Consider the following 22,292-nt stretch of genomic DNA (forward strand, 5'->3'; position numbering starts at 1 on the left):
CATCTAACATTCCTCAAACCTTTTGAAATTGCTTCTCCTACCCACGTATCATCATGCTCATGAGTTTCAACATTAACCGTGTCTCTAATCCAATCTTCCAAAGGTGCAGATCTTGCCTTTAACGGCCTGATTATTGTTTTGCATGCTGCATTCGCATTCTCAAAGGCCAAAGTTTCAATTATTATCTTACCAGCTTCTGAATCCGGGACCATTCTCTTTACTGCTGAAGCCAGTCTTTGTAAAAAATCTGTGAAAGATTCTTTTGGGCCTTGTGCAACCTTTGTAAATGACTCAGTTTTTTTTCCTGGTTCCTCAACTCTGTCCCATGCATTCAAAGCTGCTGTTCGACATAAAATTAGGGTTTGGACATCATATAAACATTGTGCTGGTGCTGAAGCATATTGACCTTCTCCAATAAGCTGATCCTGGCAGACTTGTATTCCTTTATCCCTCCACTGTTTTTCTATGTTTTTAGCTTCATCCTTGAACCAAGTTAGCCACTGAAGCCTTTGACTGGGTTCCAGAACAGCTTGTGCCAGCTCCCGCCAATCCTGTGGTACAATCCTATTATATGTTGACCAAGAGTTTAACATTTGCTTTACATATGGGGAATGCATGCCATAAGATACTATTGCCTCCTTAAACCTTCGTAAATCTAACATTTCAAATGGAGCCCAAATATTTTGTGTAGTCATTTGATCAGGCAACTGCTGTACAGTTACTGGACAAACTAAGGGTGACTGTGTGAAAACAGGCTTTCTTTCTGTAACCCTATGGTCCAATCTTGAAGCAACTTCACTGTTAGTATCTTCTGTCTGAGTTTTTACAGGTGTATCAAGTTTTTCTAAAGCTGTCACCCTGGCACTTAAATTGACTATCTTCTTAAATAGTAAAATGAGAATAAATATAGTAATAAAATGCATAATTCTATCAACATTAATCTTCTCATATAGCTGTTCCATTGTTAGACTGTCTAAAATTGCAAACAAAGCCCAATTTTCTTCTAATGAACACAGAAAACCCATTTTTTTTTAAATGTGGAAAAAAATTTCTCTGTTAAATAGTTTCCTTTAAAATATTGGATAACTAAGTCCTCGTAGAACAGTGCAAATCCAAGGGAATTTCAAAACAGCCACCTAGTGTCCAAGGTGTGAATCCAGCTCAGCAGTTAAACGGTTTTTAACGGATTCTTGTCACGTTGGGCGCCAAATGTAGATGTAATTCAGTGTAGATGTAGCCAACGGTTTTATCAGACAAGAAACACAGAGCCTCACCCTTCCTGATTCAGGGATCCTCCTCAGCCAAGAGAGCTCTCTGAAAGAGAGAGCCCTACTTCCTGTGTGTCTGTTTCTATAGTTTCTTTGTTCTGGCCTCTCATTGGTTGAAAACCCAATCATGTGACTGCCTCGTCACTGCCTGTATGTACCGCCCTCCAGGTCCTTAAAGGCGTACGCCACCACTGCCACGCACTTGCTATGGCTCTAATAGCTCTGACCCCAGGCAACTTTATTTATTAACATAAAATACCACCACAGTAGTATTTGTCCTTTTTTTAATGTAAAGACTTTTTTTTTTTTTTTTTTTTTTTGGTTTTTCGAGACAGGGTTTCTCTGTGTAGCTTTGCGCCTTTCCTGGAACTCACTTGGTAGTCCAGGCTGGCCTCGAACTCACAGAGATCCACCTGGCTCTGCCTCCCGAGTGCTGGGATTAAAGGTGTGCCCCACCACCGCCCGGCTTTAATGTAAAGACATTTTATGTACAACTGTAGGAGAAATAATACACAGATAGCTTGAACATAAAAACAGGCTATAATTCAAGTCCAGGGTTATTTTAAACCCAGGTTCAGTTCCCAGCACCCACATGGCAGCTCACCATCTCTAACTCCAGTTCCAGGGATTCTGATGCCCTGTTCTGACCTCCTTTGGCACCAGGCAGGCGTGTGGTACACACACATACATGCAGACAAAACACTTGTACACATAAAAAGATCTAAATCTAAAAAAAATACTAAAAAAAGAGAGCTGACTATCAAGTTGTCCCTTGACTTCCATGTAGGCCACAGTGCAAGTACACACACACACACACACACACACACACACACACACACATCATATCACACACACATACAATAAACAGACAAACAGGGCTAGAGAGATGGCTCAAAGGTTAAGAGCACTATCAGCTCTCCAGAGGTCCTGAGTTCAAATCCCAGCAGCCAAACGGTGGCTCACAACCATCTATAATGGGATCTGATGCCCTCTTCTAGCCTACAGGCAGAACACTGTGTACATAAGAAACAATAATAAATGTAATTTGTAGAAAGGCATTTAGTGATGTAGCTTAATAGGATGCTTGACCACCATGTGTGAGGCCCTGGGCTTGACACTCTCAGCACTGGGGGAAAAGCTATTTACTAAAGGCATATATATGGTTTACTATGCTGCCATCTATTCCTTCAGCACGGCCACTTAACTGTGACACAGTGACATGAAAGCAACCATAGACACTAGGCAAGTGGACCAAATGGACATATGGAGACTGTATTTATATCACTTGTACAGTATGTCTTGTTTTGGAGCACATGCAGACTGTTTTAACTATTCTAACTTTTCTATGTAATGCTATGGATTAAACTCAACTGCATGCATGCTAGGGACCTGCACTACCAATGAGCTGTATGCATCCCTAGCATGGTGGTTAAATATTTAAGACACAAAGAAGATCATTTCCGGATATACTAGGCCACTTGATCAAGAAAAGAACTTTATTTTGGTTCTGAGTTGAAGCAGTGTTGACAGGTCACATCTGGTGACAGAGCGTTTGCTGGTAGAGTCCAGATGTGGAACAGGGAGGAGGGCACCTGGCAAGAGACAGGGAGTGTATGTGTATGGATATCCATGTTTGTCTCTTCCCCTTCTAAGGCTACCAGTCTTCAACCAGGGGGCTCCGCTTGCATCATTTTCTGCCTAATCGCCCCTGAAAGGCCCCACTTTAAACACCATAGTTGAAGTCAGGCTAGTGGTGCTCATGTGCCCTCCCAGCATTTGGATGGTGGAGGCAATAGGATTAAGAAGTTCAAGACCAGCTTTGGCCACATAGCAAATTTAAGACCAGACGGGGCTACATGAGACCTGCCTCGAAAATATGAAATAAATAAAATGATAAACATTGTAGTTGAATTAAATTCCTACTCTCCTGATGCTTCACCATGGGATGAAATTTCACCCCATTAACCCTTAAGGGACACACATTATATCTAAATGACAGGGCCTATAAAGGTCCTTGTCAGGGCTGGAGGCAGCACAATGGTGAGGTACTGAGTTCAGTACCCAGCACCCATATTGTGTGGTTCACAAACATCTGTAAACTGCAGATCTCCTCTAGCCCGCTCACTGTGGAACCTGCACTCATACACACATTCACAATATTTAAAATAGCAATAAAAACAAATCTTGAAAGGTTCGTGTTAAAGTGCACGTAAATGTTTTAAGAAACCGAAGGGATATCTCATTCCTAATTCTTCACCAGGACTCCAGGCTGGTATACAGCTAGCACCTGCCACATAGCATGTGCTCAATGTACAAGTCAGAGTTCTTTATAATTAAAATCCTTGTAGAAATTGCACAGTGCTTCATAAAGCACGCACACCGTATTTATTTAACTATTTCTTTTTTTTTTTTTTTTTTTTTGGTTTTTCGAGACAGGGTTTCTCTGTGTAGCTTTGCGCCTTTCCTGGGACTCACTTGGTAGCCCAGGCTGGCCTCGAACTCACAGAGATCCGCCTGGCTCTGCCTCCCGAGTGCTGGGATTAAAGGCGTGCGCCACCACCGCCCGGCTTAACTATTTCTTTTTTAGTGGGCTTCCCAAGAATATTAATTGCACTGCCCCTATAGACAGAAAATACTGTGTGTGTGGTGGCGGAGACTTTGTCTTCTGAAATGGTGCCTACCAGTCAGTGGTTCATTAGTGTTCCTATATGAAAAGAATAATTTTGATCACATGAATTGATCACATCAATATTGTTTGCACTGTGTTGGCTTGATAAGATTGTTTGGTGATCCATGACTACTCTAAACTTGGCAGTGAGACTGTAGATCCTCTAAGGCCACTGCTTAGTGTGATGTCTGTCAGGTCAACAGCAACTAGGCAATGTGGAGACCTGTGAACTTAGAAAACCAGGTGCCTCAAAGTCCCTCAGAGTTCCCACTTCAACTATCCCAACTCTTAGATTCCACTTGACTCTGTGTTCTAACTTGCAGTTAGAAATTTATGGCCGTAGACCCAATCCCAGTTTATGACAGTGACCGACTCCAAAGAAAATGGGAGTCAGAACAAGTAACTTTGGAAGACCTTTGAAACTTGACCTCGCCACTCCTTCCTTAGTGACGAGTTTGTCTGCCTGGACCCTAGAAGATTCACAGATGGATTCTTCCCTGAGCTTTGGCTGTTAGAGCTCAGAGCCAAGGTCAGCCACAGGGAAGGGCATCAGCTGGGACCTGAGTGTACACTGGCTTTACCTGGTACTGTCTATTGTGATGTCATGACATCTCAGTCTAGAGACAGACACTCTGTAGTTGAGAGGGGCATAGGCTTGAGAAATGTCCCTAATATGGGGGCTCGCTTTCCCCCTGCCGACACATCTCAGCCTTACGCTACTCGGTTTTTTGGTTTATGGAATATGGATGTTGTTTTCTTGGTATCAGAGCCAGACACAGGTGGCAGCCAAGACAGAGGTACGTGACAGCCACTTTCTCTTGAAACTCACTTCTCTCCAGGCTGGAACCCTATAGGTTTGTCTAAATGCCTATCCTCTGGGCCTTAGGAAGAACTGAATGGAGGGGAGAGGGGGGGTTGAGACAGCGTTGATAGATGGCTTCCTCTTTTATTTTTTCCTCCTTGTTTTGGTTTTCTGAGACAAAGTCCCTCTGTGTATCCCTGGCTCTCCTGACTCACTCTGTATACCAAGCTAGCCTGGAACTCACAGAGTTCTGCCTGCCTCTGCCTCCCAAGTGCTGGGATTAAGGGCGTGCACCACCACTGCCCAGCTTGCCTTTCTCTTAATTCACTTCAAGAAGCGTTAGGATGGGCATGGTGCAGGAATATCTCTCTGAGTTCGAGGTCAGCCTGGTCTACATAGTGTGTTCCAGGACAGCCAGGACTACACAGGGGGAGTCTGTCTCAAAAAAAAACCAAGAAGAGGAGGAAGAGGGAAGAAGAAAGAAGAAAGAAGCAGAAGGAGGAAGAGGAGGAGGAGGAGGAGGAGAAGGAGAAGAAGGAAGAGGAGGAGAAAAAGGAAGAGGAGGAGAAGAAGGAAGAGGAGAAGAAGAAGGAGAGGAAGAAGGAGAAGGAGAAGGAAGAGGAGGAGGAGGAGAAAGAGAAAAGAAGGAAGTAGTAGTAACGGTAGCTTTAGGATCTATTATCAAATAGACACCGAGGCAGAATGTACTAGATGCTGAGAAAGTGCTGTCTAGGAGCTCGAGCTGAAGTGAGACATTCATATGACATTACTTTGAGGAAAAGAATGTGGTAAGAGTGCTGTGGGTATTGTCCATCACACGGGATGGGAGGCAGACGGTAGAGTGACTTTGTTTAATAAAGAAAGATTTATAATCATATGACGAGACAAAGAAGATCAAGTGACACTTTGCTGTGGGATTTTTATTTCCAGCAGGAGTACAATTGTTTGAGTTCGTGGTGCACGTGTTTAACATTAGTAGGTCATGCCTCTTCTGAGTTTTCGATCATGTGAGCAGACCATGAGTGACTGGCTCCCCCACAGTCCTGCCATCTTGTCCAGACTTGGCACATCCACCTCTTATTTTAGTGATTCCAATGAGTGTGTGGTATCGCATTGTGATTTCCTGTGCAACCCCCATAACTAAACACTGAGCAGTGTCTCAGGTTTATTAGTCATTTGGAAATTCTCTCTTGTAAACTGCCTATTCAAGTCATTTGTGCATTGTGTGTGTGTTTGTGTGTGTGTGTGTGTGTGTGTGTGAGTAAGGATCAAATTCAGGTCATTGCTCGTGCTAGGCAAAGCACTCTACCACTGAGCTACATCTCGGGTCCATTTTTTTCCTTGTTTTTGTTTTTGTTTTTTGAGACAGAGTTTCTCTGTGTAGTTTTGTTCCTTTCCTGGAACTCACTCTGTAGCCCAGACTGGCCTCGAACTCACAGAGACCCGCCTGCCTCTGTCTCCCAAGTGCTGGGATTAAAGGCATGTGCCACCACCGCCTGGCTTTCCTTGACTTTTATTAAAAATAATTTCAGGCAAATCAAAGGCACACAGAATTGGTAAATGAGCCGAGTCTGAACAAGGCACTACATTCAATCCTTTCTATCATCTATCTATCTTTTTTTTTTAAAGATTTATTTATTTATTATGGATACAGTGTTCTGCCTACATGCATGCTTGCAGGCCAGAAGAGGGCACCAGATCTCATTATAGATGGTTGTGAGCCACCATGTGGTTGCTGGGAATTGAACTCAGGACCTCTGGAAGAGCAGCCAGTGCTCTTAACCGCTGAGCCATCTCTCCAGCCCTCATCTATCTATCTTATCTATATTATCTATCTATCTATCTATCTATCTATCTATCTATCTATCTATCTATCTATCTATCTATCTATCTATCCATCCATCCATCCATCCATCCATCCATCCATCCATCCATCTATCTATCTATCTATCTATCTATCTACCGACCCATCTATCTATCTATCTATCTATCTATCTATCTATCTATCTATCTATCTATCTATCTATCTATTTATCATTTATATCTATCTATTTACTTATTTTATTGCTAAGGATCAAATCCAGAGTCTTGTGCTCTCTACAAGCAGTCCACCACTGAACTACATCCACAGGCCTGGTATAATATTATAATTTCTTTTTTGTTTTTTTGTTTTTCAAGATAGGGTTTTCCTGTGTAGCCCTGGTTGCCCTGGAAATCCACTTTGCAGACAAGGCTGGCTTTGAACTCACAGAGATCCACTTGCCTCTGCCTCCCAAATGCTGGGATTAAAGATGTGCACTACCACCACCCCTTGTAAATACCATTTTATATAAGTGATGCCGAAACCTGAGAATACAACAGATCTTTTCATATTGAGCTGCTTAAAGAACCCTGCTAAGTGTATCACTTTGACTTTATTCTCCTGTAGGAATATTCTCTAAATTATGTCATGTGTAAATAACAAGTTTTATTGCCTCTTTTCCAACCTTACGTCTTGGTTCTCCTTGCCTTCATTTATGATTATGACTTCAGGTACAATATTCAGTAGCAATGTATTGTGGGCATCTGTCTCTTTATTAAGTCAAGGACATTTTTGAGTAATTCATCAGTTATGTATAATGTTTTCTGTGGTTTTTCAAATATTCTTTCCCAAGTTAAGGAACTTTTAGCAAGAATTGGTGTTAATTTAAAAAAATCTTCTAAAATTTTAAATTAAATCTCTTTATACTGGGTGCTAAATATTAAGTATATTTCCTGCCTCTATTTAGATGGTCATATATTTTTTCTTCTTCGTTCAATCAATGTACTGAGTTGCATGAGAATGTAAGATAATAAACCAGCTGTGAATTCCTAAGATACGTATAACACATTTGTAATGTTGGTCCCAATACTTTAATTAGATTCATTAGATTCAGTTTGCTGATATTTTGTTTGGGATTTATGCATCTATGCATAAATATATAGACTGGTCAGGTCTTAATTCGATTTTAGAATGATGATTGTGCTGGCTTCCTCAATTAAAAATAGAAGCAAATCTGAATTTCCAACTCATTAATGTAACAGACACCCTCAATATTCATGGAATTGCAAGGGTTTTTGGAGTTCTGTACCAAGAATCTGGAACAAAGACCAGATTGTTCTTTATCACACACACACACACACACACACACACACACACACACACACACACACCCCACACACACTCCAAATCAGGAGATACTAAGGTTAAGAAGTAGGCTCTCATAGCTCCTCTGAAATTCATAGACAAACTTAGGTAAGAATTCTCCTGAGCCCAAACTCTGCAGGACAGGACAGGCTAGAAAAATGGGTACACTTTTGTGTGCTTCAGTCTTGTGGAAGGATTCTTTCCTTTTCAGGGAGTTCTGGCCTCTGCTCTTAAAGCCTTCAGCTGATTGGGTAATGCCCACTCACAGTATGGAAGGCAATCTGCTTTAAAGTGTACTGATTTTAAATGTTAATCATATGTAAAATTACTGTCAAAAATTTCTAGACTAATATATGGCCAAACAACTGGGCTCCATAGCCTAGTCAAGTCAGCATAAATTAACCATTACACTCCTTTCTCTTGCTTAGATTTATTATTACTATTTTTAAAAAGGTGTGTGTGTGTGTGTGTGTGTGTGTGTGTGTATAAAATTGTGTGTTTGTGTAATTGTGAGTGTGAGCATGAGCACAGGTGCCAGCAGAAGCCAGAGGTGCTGGATCCCCCTGGATCTGGAGTTACAGGGCATTGTGAGCCGTGTGATATGGATGCTAGGAATCAAACTTGAGACCTCTGCAAGAGCAGTTATGTGCTGTTGTTAACCGCTGAACCATCTCCCCAAGCCTAATTCTTCGCCTCTTTTTAATCTGGAAAGAGTTTCATAACTTAAATAGTTCTTACGTTTAGGTTTTTACTCCATCTCAAGTTCATTTTTAAATATGATATGAAGTAAAAGGCCCAACTTCATTCCTTTACATGTGGTTATCCAGTTGTCTCAGCACCATTGGTTGAAGCTTATTCTTTTTGCATTGAATGGTCATAGTGCCTACGTAGAGAATCAGCTGACTTTTAATATTAGATTCCTTTGATCGTATAGGTCTATTTTTTAAATAATTTTTTTGGTTATTTTTAGAGACAGGGTTTCTCTTTGTAACAGTCCTGTCTATCCTGGAACTCTGGCCTCGAACTCACAGAGATCCGCCTGCCTCTGCCTTCCAGGTGCTAGGATTAAAGGCTGTGCCACCACCACCCTACTCTATAGGTCTATTCTTAAACCAGTACCACAACTATTTTTGAGTACTGTGGTTTTGTACACCGTTTTTCTTTTTCTTTTTGGTTTTTCAAAACAGGGTTTCTCTGTGTAGCTCTGGCTGTCCTGGAACTCACTCTGTAGACCAGGATGATCTCAAACTCACAGAGATCTCACCTGTCTCTGCCTCCCGATGCTGGGATTAAAGGTGTGTACCACCACTACCCGGTTCTGTACAAAGTTTTTTTTTTTAAAGAAATTATTTATATTTAATGTATGAGTGCTGTCTGCATGTATACCTGCATGCCAGAAGAGGGCACCAGATCCTATTCTAGATTGTGAGCTGGGAATTGAACTCAGGACCTCTGGAAGAGCAGCCAGTGCTCTTAACCGCTGAGCCGTCTCTCCAGCCCTGTATAAAGTTTTAAAATCAGAAAGTACGGGTCCTCTGACTGTTCTTATTTTTTAGCTATTTATTTGTTTGTTTATTTATTTATTTATTTATTTATTTATTCATTCATTCATTCATTTATTTATTTATTTATTTATTATGCATACAATGTTCTGTCTGCATGTATACCTGCCTGCCAAAAGAGGGAACCAGATCTCATTACAAATGGTTATAAGCCACCATGTGGTTGCTGAGAACTCAGGACCTCTCTAAGAGCAGCCAGTGCTCTTAACCGCTGAGCCATCCCTCCAGCCCTGACTGTTCTTTTTCAAGGTTGTTTTGACTCCTGAGGGATTTCTGTAATTCCATAGGGATTTTTAGGACAGGGTTTTCATTTATGCAAAAAAGGTCACTGGGGTTTGGGTAGGGATTACACAGCATCCCTAAAGAATCTATACATTATGTTGGTAATGTCATTTTACCATCAAACCTTCTGATCATGAACAAAGGATGTCTTATTTACTATTTACTCTCTACAACAGTGTTTTGTAGTTTTTCCATCTCATGACATAGCCACCTCCCAAACACCCCATCTACTAATACCATTACTTTGCGGGTTAGGATTTCAACATATCAATTTGGGGGATAACACTGGACCCAATGTATGTTGGGGGGAGTTCCCAGGTATTTCTATTTTGTTGAGTGTCTTAAAAAAAAACAAATAAACCACATGAGTACATGTTTGGTTTTTCTGCACCATTGCTATGACCATGGCAACCCCCACTTTGTGTTATTAGTATGGTGTAGTGTATTGACCACTGTGCTATGTCAAAATAGTCCTGCATTATTTAAACATCATTTCACTGTGTGTATCTACTGTATCTAGTACTGTTACACTGTGCACAGTCCCCTCCCTCCCCACTCTCCTTCACTGTCTCCCCACAGTGTCCTTAACTCTTCCAGTCATTTCTACTTTCATGGCATGTTTACATCTGTGAGGTTATGTACTCTATGAAATTAGGAACCACAAAGGAGAAGAATCATTTGATGTTGTCTTTCTGAGGCTGGCTTAGCTGCTTTATAGGAGTTCCTATAAAGCATCCCTTTTCCTGAGAAAACTATGTAACCTTGTTCTTGGTGACAGAAAAAGTCCATTGTGTATACACACACACATTTAACATCCATTCCTCCATTGTTGCACACATAGGTTGGTTCCATAACTCAGTTATTATGTATAGTGCTGCAGGAAACGCTGATGGGCACGTGTCTCTGTCACATTAAACCTCCACACATTCTTTGGATAAATTCCAAACACTCAGACTCATCATCATTCTGTAAGTTCTGGCCAGCCCACTACGTGTACTATGTTTATGTTTATTAACAAATTTCTGTACTCTATCTTACATTTTTGAGTAGTTCCAATAAGTACAAGTCTAGGTAGGCACTTGCTTTCTTATAGCACATTCAAGAATTTATCCTGGGCTGGAGAGATGGCTCAGAGGTTAAGAGCACCAACTGCTCTTCCAGAGGTCCTGAGTTCAATTCCCAGCATCCACATGGTGGCTCACAACCATCTGTAATGAGATCTGGCACCCTCTTCTGTGTACATAATTAATAAATCTTAAAAAAAAAAGGAATTTATTCTGTTGTTTTCTCATGCCCTATATTTCTAAGAACATGGCAGCTCTTCCCCTTACTGCTCATGCAGATATGCCTACTCTTTTATTCGGGGCCAAGTATTAAGATTCTTCCTCTTCCGTTTTCAGCATTTTTGAATCTACTTAATTCAGCTGTTCTTCGGCTTCTGCTGTCCTAACACTTACATATCAATGCTTCTCAGTTCTCACGAGTTTCTAGTTATTAAGTCAAAGATCAGACTGCTTCGAAGCAGTTTTTAGGGATGAGGAGATCTGTCAGTCAGTAAAGTACTTGCTTTATAAGCGTGAGGACCTGACTTTCATCCCTAGAATTGTGTAAGAGATATGTGCTCAGTGGCACACACTTGTAATACCAGCACTGGGCTGGGAGTAGAGACAGGCGTATCCTTGGGGCTCCCTGTCCAGACAGTTCAGATCTTGACAAGCTCCAGGCCAATGAGAGACCTTGTCTCAAAAATCAAGGTGGATGGCACCTGAGGAATGACGCCTGAGGCTGACCTCTGGCCTCCACGTGCACATGCCACATAAGCAGGCACACCCCTGCACAACTGTGGACACACGTGCACATGCATATGCACACACAAACATACATTTAAAAAAAAGCAGTTTTTAGACTCTTGGAAAATGGAGCTGAGAGTCCGGGGTTTCTATATTCTTCAGTGTTGTTAATCCTCAAGTAATGTCTTGCTACATTCTTTCTGCCCTCGCCTTCTGGGGCTCTTCTACGGTAGCTCCTGTGTTTCTTGGCTCGATTCTATCTCTCCCTGCTGCACCATAGGTACCTTCTTCAGATCCTTCATTACACGGAAATTTCAATTGAATAGGAGAGATTTTTTTTTCATAGACATTTCATATACATCACTGGGATTAAAGGCATTTGCCACCCAAGTTCAGATGTTCTGTTTGAGAATGGGGTTTCATTCTGTAGCCCAGGATAGCTGGGAACTTACTAGACATCCTAATATGGCCTCAAACTCATGGTAATTCTTTTTTTTTTTTTTTTTTTTTTTGGTTTTTCGAGACAGGGTTTCTGTGTGTAGCTTTGCGCCTTTCCTGGGACTCACTTGGTAGACCAGGCTGGCCTTGAACTCACAGAGATCCACCTGGTTCTGACTCCCCAGGGCTGGGATTAAAGGCATGCGCCACCACCGCCTGGCTCATGGTAATTCTTTTATGTCAGCCTCCAGAGTGGAGAGTTTACAGGCATGAGCCACCACAACCTGGCTTTACAGTGGATTTGGAAGTCTAGGAATTCACTCAAAGCATTTCATCTGCCTTTAATGATGGCACCATCAATTCAGAAACACTTTAAAATTCATGGTTTGAGGGTGTTTGGAGGACCACTCAGATCATGTGAACACGATGCTATCTCCAGTCTTCTACGAGACAAACTTGCAGGCATGCCTGTGAGGGAGTTTAGAGACTGTGTTAACTAAGGTGGGAAGACCCAGTCAAAATGTGGGCAGCATGGCTCCATGGGCTGTGGTCTCGAATGAAATTGAGGAAGTGAGCCGAGTGAATACCACCAGTCATCTCTCTCTGACTGTGACTGGAATGTGACCAGCTAACACCTGCCTTCTCCACCATGATGCTCTGCACCCTCAGACTGTGAGCCAAGTTAAACCGTTCCTTCCTCAGCCTGCTTTTGGGACAGCATTAGGAGTAACTAATAGAGACTGGGAACCACACAAGCAGCCTGTGGCTAAAGGTTTCTGGGGACTCCCCTTCAGGCCTTGTACTTTTCAGTGTGAAGCCAAGTTTGCTGGCAGGCTCCAGGGCCTAGGAATAAGTGGTAAATCTGTCACTTAGAACTTGTAAATGAGCATGGGGGGGCGTCTTCTGCTGGATTAAAATGATACTAATTGGCGAGATTGTTTAGTGGTTAAGAGCACTTGCTGCTCTTGCAGAGGACCCAGGTTTGATTCCCAGAATCCACACGGTATGCCACAACCATCTGTTGTAACTCTAGTTCCAGGGGATCTGACACCATCTTATGGACTCAGAGGGGCACCAGGCATACATGTGGTTCACTTTCATACAAGTAAACATTCATATACATAAAAATAAATAATGTTATTAACAAATACATCTTTATGAAGCATAATATGTTTTGCTTTTTGCATTGTATAATAATTAAATCAAGCTAGTTAATACATTTTTCACTTCAGACTTTTTTCATGTGTATGATGAGAAAGTTAAGATCTATTTTAGCTATTAGAGTTTTTAAAAAGTTTTTTTAATTAGTTCATTGTCCAAGGTGGTAGGAATTTTTTTTTCCCAGAGGTGAGGACCAAACCCAGGGCCTTGCGCTTGCTAGTCAAGCGCTTTACCACTGAGCTAAATCCCCAACCCCAGAATTTTTTAATCGATTTATTTTCTTTGTTCTAGTCTTTCACATTTGAATACTTTAAAATTCACATTACTAGCCAGGTGAGGAGGTGGTGCGCGCCTTTAATCCCAGCACTCAGGAAGCAGAGGCAGGCAGATCTCTGAGTTTGAGGCCATCCTGATCTACAGAGTTGTTCCAGGGGAGTCAGATTTACACAGAGAAACCCTCCTATCTTGAAAAATGAAAAACAACAACAAAAAATTCACATTACTTTTCACACATGAATTCTTTCATACAAATTGAGATTTTTTTTTTTTGTATTTTATGTATATGATGATTTTGCCTGCAAGAAAGTGTACATGTGCACCACATGTTGCCTGGTACTTCCAGGGGTCATAAGAGATCAGATCCTCTGAAACTGGAGTTGAAGTTATAAGCCACCATGTGGGTGCTGGGAACCAAACCTGGGTCCTCTGTAAGTGTAGCCCCTGCTCTAAGCGGTTGAACCGTCTCTCCAGCCCCTCAACATTTGAATTCTCAACCCACTTAGAGCCCATCTCTGAATCCCATATTGAGAAATGATCCACTTTTATTTTTCTCACTGTTTGCCACTGTCTTAGTTTCTATTCTGTCGCTGTGACAGAATGCCCTAACAAAAGAGCCTTAACGGGGCAAGGGTTCACTTCAGCTCACCATCACCCAAGGTTATGGTCCATTGGTCCATCGTGGTAGAGGAGGTCACAACTGCAGGGGCTTAGGCTAGCGAGTCACGTTGCATCTGCAGTAAAGAAGCGGAGATGAGTGATGAGTCCAAACTGTAGCTCACTTCTCTTTCCCCACTGACACAGTCTAGGATCCCAGTCAGAGAATGGCGCCACCACAGTGGCGCCCCAGGTATGGTTATCAAGACGGTTCCCCATGGGCATGCTAAGAGGCACAGGTCCACATGATTCTAGATTTTCGCAAGTTGACAGCACTTATCACAGCTATGGAATCATTTCTTGTCACTATGTGGAGCTCTCTTCAATTAAGCTGCCATATGTAAGTGAATTTATTTCAGAGCTGGGTTTAGGGTTTTTTGTTTGTTTGTTTCGAGACAGGTTTCTCTATATAACCCTGGCTGTCTTGGAACTCACTATTTAGCTGAGGCTGTCCTCAAACACAGAGAAATTCTTCAGCCTCTGCCTCCTGATTATTTCAGAACTTTTTTGTTTTTAAATTCTACCTGCCTGCTCCTGTTCTTATGAACTTGTTTTATGGTATGTCTTAATTTTTGGTCCAGTAAATTGCTCCCTTACACTTCTGTTTGTGGTTACTTTTGGCAATTAGCAGACCTTTCTTTTCATTTATTTACTTATTTACTTATTATTTACATTCATGGTATTCATTAATTACACTCATGATATTAATTACATTTGTGGTATTCATTGATTACATTTGCAGTATTCATTCAATAACTGCATTTATGATATTCATTAATTACATTAATTGTATTGATTTATTACATTCATGATATTATGTCCTGACACTACTGTCCATTTGTGGGACTTTTCCATCACATAAAACAGAGATTCTGTACTTAGGAAATCATTGCTCTATATTCCTTTCTTCTCCATCTTGAGATAACATCTAATCTTTCTGTCTCTATGAATTTGTATATTCTACATATCTGATGTAATACAATTCTGTAGTATTTGTCCTTTTTTTAATGTAAAGATTTTTTTTTTTTTTTTTTTTTTTTTTTTTTTTTTTTTGGTTTTTCGAGACAGGGTTTCTCTGTGTAGCTTTGCGCCTTTCCTGGAACTCACTTGGTAGTCTAGGCAGGCCTCGAACTCACAGAGATCCACCTGGCTCTGCCTCACGAGTGCTGGGATTAAAGGTGTGCGCCGCCTGGCTTTAATGTAAAGACATTTTATGTACAACTGCAGGAGAAATAATACAGAGAGAGCTTGAACATAAATACAGGTTATAATTCAAGTCCAGGGTTATTTTAAACAAGACAGTTCTTTTCATCTACCATACTGGCCACAGGGATTGAACATAGGTTGCCAACGCTTGGCAACAGGTGCCTTCAGCCAATGAGCCATTTTGCTGGCTCCCACATGGCATCTTACCTGTTTAGTTGACTGTTTTCCTTACTAATGCAAGTCTCTAGAGCACAGGACTCATATTTACCTGTAGACTCTCAGGACTACACATAATAATCTAGGACTTAGGTTTGTTTAATCACTTACTAATTTGCATGTGGGTGCACGCATGGACAAATGGCATGCACGTGGAGGTGAGCACAACTTGTGCAAATTGCTTTTCTCCTTTTACTATGTGGGCTCCAGAGATGGGACTCATGTCATCGGGATTGGTGTCAAACACCTGTGCCCACAGAGTCATCTTGCTGGTCCCTTAGGATATGTAATCCATTATTCACAACTAAATAAATGAGATGATAACTAATGATATGTTTGCAGATGACAACTGATAAAACATATCACTATCCCCTAGATAAGATGAGATGTGTTGTCAATAAAATCCCCAAACTAAAACGTAACCCTGACTTAGTTTCTCTTTGTGTCTTTCTAGACTTCCAAGCAACAAAACAGATCTCTAAAACAGATCTGGAAACTCAGAGGTAAGAATGATTCTATCCTTATGGGTCAGCTCAAGGCTGATGACGGATCAACTGTGGACCTGCTTTAGGACTCTTTCCACTTGAAGTGGAAGAAAGTTGAAAAAGAGGGTGTGCCTGGAGAGTACGCCCATCTCTCTGACATCTTTCCTTCCAAAGTCAGTCAGACAGCTCCATCCTCCATTGTTTCCTTTCCTCGGGCTTCTCTGTCCCTACATCTTCATGTAGAGCCCAAAGTATGGGAGAGGAGAATGGACAAAGATGAACTACCAAGAGTTTGGTGCAGGAAGTCCATTACCTTTATTCCTCTACCACAGATGTGGATGTGGGACAGATATCTTTGAAGGGGAAGATGTATCGGGATCTCTGTGTTCCCCCAGCGCTGCGTTCCCAGTCCGGGCTTCTCCTGGGTCACTTCTAGTACATGACGAAGACAGGATAGTATGCTTAAAAAGCAAAACAAAACTCGATAGCTGTGCTGTACCACTCATCAGCGTCACGATGGGTGTGACTTCATCTTTGCTCCCTTAATTGTTAAATGAAGGGGGTTCTGTTAGATGACGTCAGCAGTCACTATGCTAACAGTTTCTTGGCTCCTGTTACAGTTTCACGGTTGGAAGAAACAGAGATGAATGGCAGTGTAGCTGATCTGACACGGTAAGCAGAGTCTGTCTACAGACTGTCCTGTGACAAATACCCATGCTGACTAGTTTCCTGTCAACTTGATACAAGCTGCCATCATTTTGGAAGAGGGAACCTTAATTGCCCCCCCAGATTGCCCTGTGGGCAAGCCTGTGGTACACTGTAGATGTAACCAACCATCTTATTAAATAAGAAACACAGAACCAATGCAAAGAAGAAAGCCAAGAAGTCAGAGCTAAGAGCAAAAACCTTACCCGTCCTCCTGTGGTGGTCCTACCTCTCCAAAAGAGAGCTACTTCCTGTGTTAAAGTCTTTATATAGACTTTATGCTCTGCCTTCTCATTGGTTGTAAACCCAACCACATGACCGCCTCGTCACTGCCTGTCTGTATAGACCTCCAGGTCTTCTATGGTTGGTATTGAGATTAAAGGCATGTGTATCCAATGCTGGCTGTATCCCTGAACACAAAGAGACTTACCTAGCTCTGCCTACCAAGTGCTGGGATTACAAGCGTACACCACCACTGTCTGGCTTTCCAATGGCTTGCTAATAGCTCTGACTCCCGGGCAACTTTATTTATTAACATACAAATAACATTTTAATACAAATAAAATATCACCATAGTATATTTTCATTCTTTTCTTTCTTTCTTTCTTTCTTTTTTTTTTTCAATGTATAACCCTGGCTGTCCTGGAACTCGCTCTGTAGACCAGGCTGGCCTTGAACTCACCTGTCTCTACCTCCCAAGTGCTGGGATTAAAGACATGTGCCACCATGCCTGGCTGCATTCTGTTAATTGAAGATTGATGTTGGAAGGTCCAGCTCACTGTGAGTGGTACCACGCATGAGCTAGTGGTCTCAGGGGGTACAAGAAGGCAGGGTGAGCAAACCATGAAAGCAAGCCAGTAAGCAGCTCCATGGCCTCTGGATCAGCTCCTGCCTCTTGGATCCATCTTGCCCTGAGTTCCTACCCTGACTTCCCTCAGCAATGGAGTATGACCTGAGTGTTGTAAGCTGAAACAAACCCTGTCCCCACAACTTGTTTATGTTCATTGGGGTTCATGACAGCAATAGAATTCCTACCCGTGACACCATCTTCATTGTGAATGCTGTACGTAAAATACCTGGCACTCTGACTTCATTTACTCTGAGAGCAATTGCCTCCTTCCTAAATTATCTTTCTATTCCTACTGCAATGTCACTTCAGTTCCACTGACATACTCTGCTGTGTCCAGTATTTCAGGACTTCCTACCGACTGGACCCAGGAATATGTACTCTGGTCAATAGACAGGAGTCTTGGACGGATCCTCCAACATCTGGATAATGCAAGGTCAGGAAACAGAGTCACAAGGCAGGGGGCTGAGTGGGGGCGGGGGGGAGGGGGGGAAGAAGAAGAAGAAGAAGAAGAAGAAGAAGAAGAAGAAGAAGAAGAAGAAGAAGAGAAGGAAGGAAAGAAAGTAAAGGAAGGAGGTAAAGGAAAAAAGTTAGTTTGAAAAGCAGTGGAGAACTATTTTGTGAGCTTTATTTGTTTTATGTTTTATCTGTATGGATATTTTCCCCGCAGGTAAGTATGTGTACCACATGCATGCCTGGTGCCCAGAGAGATCACAAGAGGGTATATGATCCCCTGGTACTGGAGATACAGATGTTTGTGGCCTACCATGTGTGTGTTGGGATTCAAACTTGGGTCCCCTGGAACAGCAGTCACTAAGTCACTATTCTTAACCTCTGGACTTTTTCTCTAGGCCTCACTGTATAAATATATGTATATATTTTATTCATTTGTATTTTTTGCATGTGTGCACATAGGTGCCACATCATGTATGTGATGGTCAGAGGACAAGCCACAGGAGTCAATTCTCTCCTTCCAACATGTGAGTCTTAGGGCTCAAACTCAGGTCATGCCAAGCACAGGTGTGTGTGTGTGTGTGTGTGTGTGTGTGTGTGTGTGTGTGTGTGTGTGTGTGTGTGTAAAACTTGGGTGTCATTTCTGGGAGCCATCCACCTTGTTTTGTGAGATAGAGTCACTCCCTGGGACTCACTGATCAGCCTTGGCTGTCCAGTGAGGCCCAGGGCATCTACTTGTCTCTGCTTGCCCAGCACTGGGGCACTGTGTTCTTTTATTTTCCTGTGGGTTCTAGGGATGGAACTCAGCTTCTCTATTTGTATAGCATGCACTCTACTGATGGACTCGTCTACTTTGCTCTTGGTGGAGGAATTCTTGACATAAATCATTGATGTTTGTGGATGCAACCCCTCTTTTCCTTCTTCTCTCCCTTAGACTAAAAATATTTTGGATTTGAACTAGACACTCCCTCCCTTCTCTCTAACTTCCCCTACTGATTCCAAAGAAAATGAAAACATTTCTCTTTGTTTCTCAGATCAACACTTATGGAGCTGAATGTTTCAGAATCCCGAGATGTGACTTCTTCCTCCGACTCTGACACTGTGGTTCAGGAGATTGTCCCACCCAGCTGTTACTGTAAAAAGGGAAAGCCTTCTACTGACTACAGCATGAACATTGGGGTGACACCCAAGATACCACGTTCAGCCACTGACAGAATAAAGGTCACTCCATTGGAATTGCTTCAGGTTATGGACTTAATGGGATTAATCCCAGAATCACAGTCGGAGCTGATAGACTCTGTGGGGTTTTCCCCAGAGCCGCCAAATCAAGCAGAAATAGTGAGGATAACTCCTCAGCCATCAAATCAAGTAACTGAAAGAATAAAAGGAACCCATCATCAGCATCAAACCACGGAATTAAAGAGCATGGCCTCAAGACTGAGTCAAGTCACAGATAACCTGGAGGTAACTCCTGTGGCATTGTTTCACGTCACGGATTCCATGGAGATGATTGACAAATTAAGTCCACATGGCATAGAACCAGTAGGAGTAGCCCCACAGCCACAATACCAAGTCATGGAATCAGTGAAGATGGATACCATGACCATGACCTTGGGGTCACAGAATCAAGCCTCAAAACACATCAGGATTACTCCCAGTCCAGTACATCAAAATGCAATGGAAATTAGCTCAAGTGCACTGCCTGAAGCCACTGAAGATACAAAAGTGTCTCCAGTGGCAAAACAAGCCATGGATTTCATGCAGATATTTCCACTAGGACAGCCACACATTACTAAATTTAGGGCTTTGATCCGAGGCTCACAGCCTCCAGCTGAAAATTTGACCCCAGTGTCAGCTCAACCAGATGTTCCGACTACTACTGTCCCAGCAGGAACTGTAGAATCTAGAAGCGTACCTCCACAGCCACCATCTAAAGTACTGGAACCATCAGGAATGACTGATGACCTACTACCGTCATGTCAGTCCCTGCATGCTCTAAAGGTGACCCCGCCAGTCCAGGCATCTCCGACGGGAATGATCACACCACTACAAATTGTAGAGCCTCCAACCAAAGAGTCTCTGCAATTGACTTCTGGGTTACAGGGTCAAGTTGAAGACTCCGTGGGGACTATGCCACAACCTCAAGGCACAGAGTGTGTGTCACTGACTCCAAAGTCACATCATCAAATAATGGAATCCAGGAAAACAATCCCAGCACCACCAGATCAAGGTGCAGTACCTATAGGAAGGGGCCAAAAGCATCAAGTTCCAGAAGCTGAAGTAGTGCCAGTCATACCACTGCTTCAGGAAATGGAATATTTGGGGGGGGGGAGCACAATCCCACAGCCTAAGGTTAGGGATTCAATGGACTTTCCCCCAGAACTACAGAATGTAAAATCTGAGCACCTAATCCCAGATCCAAGATTGCAAAGTGTGAAATCTGTGGACATAACCACAGATTTAGTCCCAGAAATGGAAAAATATGGACCACCAACCTCAACAGTGGTATGTATAGATTTGGCCCCAGAACTGCATCAGCAGAATACACAATATGAGGAATTAACCCCCATACCACAACTGCAAAGTGAGACATCTGTGCCATCGGCCCCTGAGTCTCAGTTTCAAGATGTGAAATCTGGCCAACTGACAGTTGAACCACAACACCAAAACAAAAAGTCTGCTGGGTTGGCGGCAGGTCCACAGTTGCACAGCAATATATCAGTACATTGGATCCCCGATTCTCAATCTCAAGGAATGGAAGAAGCTCTTTCAGCCCTATCACAGGAGTTACAAGGAGATATAAAAATGGTGGAGTTGACTCCAAGCACCGGCTCTGATAAGATAGCCCCTGTACCATTGCTTGAGGATACAAAGACTCCATTGGTAGAAGGTAGGAATCTAATTCCTGAGGCACTGGTGGAGAGTATGGAAGTTGGTGAACTGATCCCAAGCACACACTTTGATGCAACAAAATCTTTAGAAGCGACCCCCAAACCAAGTTATCATTTCCTAGAACCTGAAGGACTGACCCTACAGCATCCAGCCTCAGAAGCAAGAGTGACCTCTGAACCTTGCCAGCAGGTGGAAGAATCTGCTCCGTTGCCACAATCATCATTAGGGATGACTCCAGCACCATTGAGCCAGAGCTCAGAATCTGTGGAGATGAGCTCACCACCACTCCAAGATACTCTTGAACCTGGGACCCAAGTTGTAAAAGAGATGGAAGAGACTCCAGAATCAGGAAGTGCAATTAAAGATACTCTGGATTTGCTACTAGATTCAGAAGTGCAAACTATGACCTCAGGAGTGATGGCCCCAGAGCCACAGCCCCCTGATGTGAAGTTTGTTCAGGTGCCTCCAGAAGCGTGTGCAGAAGTTACCAACCCATCGGAAATAACTCTGAAACCAGAATATGAAGACACAGAGACCTTCAGATTGACATTCTCTAAAGTCGATGATACCCAGGGAACCATCATAGTGAGACCTCTGGAGTTTAGTCTAGAATCAGGAGTGCAAGGTGAGAAATCAGAGTCCTTTGCCCAAAATTTGAAGTCTGCAGAAGTAATCACCGAACCACCCTTACAAGATGTGGAACCTACAGGACTAACTGCAGGACCCAAAGCACATATTAAAGATGTGACCCCAAAGCCACAGCTCCACAAAGTAAAGTCTAGGCAAATGGATAGAGAATCACAGTTGCGAAATGAGAACTCTATAAATGTAATACAACCGTCATCTGCAGCAGAGGTAGATCCTGAAAAGACAAAACCAAAGTCACGTCTACAAAGTTTATCACCGAAGGAACGGATTGAGGGAACACAGCCCCCAAATGTGAAATCTGTGGATTTAAATCTAGGCCCACAGAAGCTAAGTGTCAAATCGAAATTGATTCCAGGGCCAAAATTGCAAAGTGTCCAGTTTCCAATGTTATATCAAGGGCTACTTCTTCAAGGGGAAAACCCAGTAAATTTCATCTCAGGCCCCCCACATTATGGTGTGAAATCTCATGACGAAATACCATGTTCCCTGGGGCCAGAAACCACACCATCAGATTTTATCCTAGGGCCAAAGCTTCCAGAACCACAGCCACAACCACAACCACAACCCGGGAAGCCGGTATACGTAAATGTAAGACCATGCTTGCAACATGTGAGATTCTCTGATGCGATCCCAGAGCCCAAGCACCAAGGTTTCAAATGTGTAACATACATGCCAGGTGTTGAGCTTCAAGATAGGAAGCCTCAGGGATTGATGCCAGAATCGTTTTTGCCATTAAGCCAAGAGACACAGGTTGAAGATAAGAAGCTTGT

The 22,292-nt window shown here is 42.5% G+C and overlaps 1 protein-coding gene across 2 annotated transcripts in view; it reads right to left on the reverse strand.

Annotated features, from left to right (window-relative positions):
• Positions 1 to 16,979, reverse strand: part of LOC128115613 (phosphatidylinositol-glycan biosynthesis class F protein) — a 143,295-nt gene extending 126,316 nt beyond the window's left edge. Inside the window, exons 1-2 of one of the 2 annotated variants that reach the window (XM_052746487.1) lie at positions 16,291 to 16,979; positions 14,063 to 14,147 (exon numbers count right to left, since the gene is read on the reverse strand). The gene's annotated coding sequence lies outside the window, so the exon portion shown is untranslated. The remainder of the gene's footprint in view (positions 1 to 14,062; positions 14,148 to 16,290) is intronic. The other variant, XM_052746488.1, reaches the window with a different exon arrangement.
• Positions 16,980 to 22,292: the final 5,313 nt, after the last annotated feature.

Source organism: Peromyscus californicus, unplaced genomic scaffold (assembly GCF_007827085.1).
Source record: "Peromyscus californicus insignis strain IS unplaced genomic scaffold, ASM782708v3 Scaffold_1__1_contigs__length_55948999, whole genome shotgun sequence".
Classification (NCBI taxonomy): domain Eukaryota; kingdom Metazoa; phylum Chordata; class Mammalia; order Rodentia; family Cricetidae; genus Peromyscus; species Peromyscus californicus.